Source organism: Bidens hawaiensis, unplaced genomic scaffold (genome assembly GCF_021521415.1).
Source record: "Bidens hawaiensis isolate Kalapana, Puna unplaced genomic scaffold, B.hawaiensis_p1.1 tig00028281_1, whole genome shotgun sequence".
In the NCBI taxonomy this organism is placed as follows: Eukaryota; Viridiplantae; Streptophyta; class Magnoliopsida; order Asterales; family Asteraceae; genus Bidens; species Bidens hawaiensis.
In genome coordinates, this window is record NW_027505114.1 from 1,325 (window position 1) to 3,653 (window position 2,329).

Sequence of the window (2,329 nt, forward strand, 5' to 3'; positions counted from 1 at the left end):
CTTTCACCTGTCAATTCAATGAATGCATTACCTATCGATGATCTTGAATCGGATCAATATCATGAATAACAATATCTGAGCTATTAAATTAATTCGTCGTCGAGAATTGAAAAGACGTTTGGTAATTTCTCCTCCGACCAGGATAAAAGATCCCATTGAAGCGGCGGATCCCATGCATATTGTATGTACATCTGGTTGCACAAACTGCATAGTATCATAATGATTTTTATTTAGAATTCGGATACTTGATCGATCCACTTACTTCTATTATGTCAATATTAATCACTACTGTTGGAATTATGGTTCTTATTTATAGTGATAATTATATGTCTCATGATCACGCATACTTGAGATTAACTACTTCATTTATGAAATTCATAGTAATAGAGATACATGTCCTACCGAGACAGAATTTGCCAAAAATCCTACTTCTACCATTGGTAGGTCACCGGGTTATTCAAATAAGTCGTGTTTTCCGTGGTTTTCCCATGTTACAACTTCCGTACCAATTCGGTCGAGCCCCAAGCCCGGTCTTTGAACTAATAAGGCATAGTAGAAAACTTCAGACTGACTATCATCGTGAAGTCCATAAAAAATCGAAATATCTCATAATAAACCATTTCGAAATAAGGAAATATCCCCCCTTTTGACTTGCTTTTTACTTGTTGGAATTGAGACTTTATATTCAGATAGATAATATCTTGTATTCGGAGTTTCCTTGGGGTTGGTAAGGCGAAATGGGGCCACCCTAGCCCATTGAGTGCTCTGCCCCTATGGTCCAGTGGTTACGACCTCTCTCTTTCACGGAGAAAACGAGGGTTCAAGTCCCTCTAGGGGTATACCAATACTCAAGACTATAGGAGTGGGATTTTCTACCGTTGTATTGAATGATCCCGGACGGTTGCTTTCTGTTCATATAATGCATACAGCTTTGGTTGCTGGTTGGGCTGTGCCAGGGGGAAATTTATGTTTTTTTTTTGCCTTTTATTTATTGCTTAATCATATTAGATCTCTTCCTTGAACTCCAAGCAACGATAGGAAGCTTCTAGAAATTGTTTTCCTTAACTCTCAAACCATCATCTACATGAAAAAAATCAAACACTAAGTGGAGTAATCATGTAATCATTAACGAGCAAAACGAACTCAAACTTCTCATGGAATGATAGATAGAATTAAAGCTTAACATGCAAGATGTCAAACGAGTTAAAACATGATAATTATAAAATACTTGACTCAAAACCTAAATTAATAAAAGAAGAACAAAACACGAACTCAAAACATTAAATAAACATAACTTTACAAGGGATTCGAGATGTATAAATAGATGTATATCACCCGTCTCTCTCTCTCTCTCTCCTCACAAGCGCCACCACCACCACTGGCCACCAAAATCCACATATCTTCTCTAATTTCGTAACACTAGCACCACCACATAGCACCCTTTCTCTATTATACCGACAAACCACCACAACACAACACAACACTTGAAAAATGGGTGTCAATTTGGGTTTTAAATGACAAATCTAGAAAAATGGGTGTCGATTAGAGCTCACGGTGGTGGGCGTCGTAGCTGCGTTTTTGTCGGTGGTTTGCGACGATGATACCGATGACCAGAAATACAAGAACCGGGTCTCTCCAAACCCTATCCGACCACTGGTGTCGTGGTGGTGGTGGTATTGTGGTCATACGATGATTAAAAAATCGTAATATGTTCTACCATTATCTAATGAAGATCATGAGGTTGTACAATTATGATGAAGTACAATGTTCTTGTTTGAATTGAATAAGTTCATTGGTAGTTTTACTGTTATTTCTCTGTAGGTTTGGCCAACTGTGTGAATTCTTTTATCAACTGTGGTGGTTGATGATTTGTGAGGTGGTTGCCTGGTGGTGTGTGGTGGTTGTGTAGAGAGAAAGAATGGAAATAGGGAGAATAGCGAGAGAGTGTGTATATTAATAAATATATATTTTTTATAATTTAAGAGAAAGAGGAGACCTGACACGTTCAGAGAAATGTTAAAAAGACCAAAAAGCCTCCCACATGTTAGTCACGTGCAACCACTTAATGGAGGAATTGGTTGATAGTTAGTTAAAATGACGAAAAACACATAAACATGTCATGTAAAGTACAACGCCTGAAAGTAAACTTTTTAAAGGACATAAATAGTAAACCAGCGATGTTTAAAGGACAAAATTTGTATTTATGTATTTTTTAATAAACAATACATCGATTGTAAGTTTTAAATTTTTGAATTTTATGACCTAGAAATAATAATTTGTCAGGGTCGGGTTTCGTGACACAATTACAAGTAATCGGACAAAAATACTC

General features: G+C 36.8%; 1 non-coding gene across 1 annotated transcript; it reads left to right on the forward strand.

Annotated features, from left to right (window-relative positions):
* The first annotated feature begins 767 nt into the window (after positions 1 to 767).
* TRNAE-UUC (transfer RNA glutamic acid (anticodon UUC)) lies at positions 768 to 839 on the forward strand. Its single transcript has one exon. It is a non-coding gene; the product is annotated as a tRNA-Glu (tRNA).
* The last annotated feature ends 1,490 nt before the right edge of the window (positions 840 to 2,329 follow it).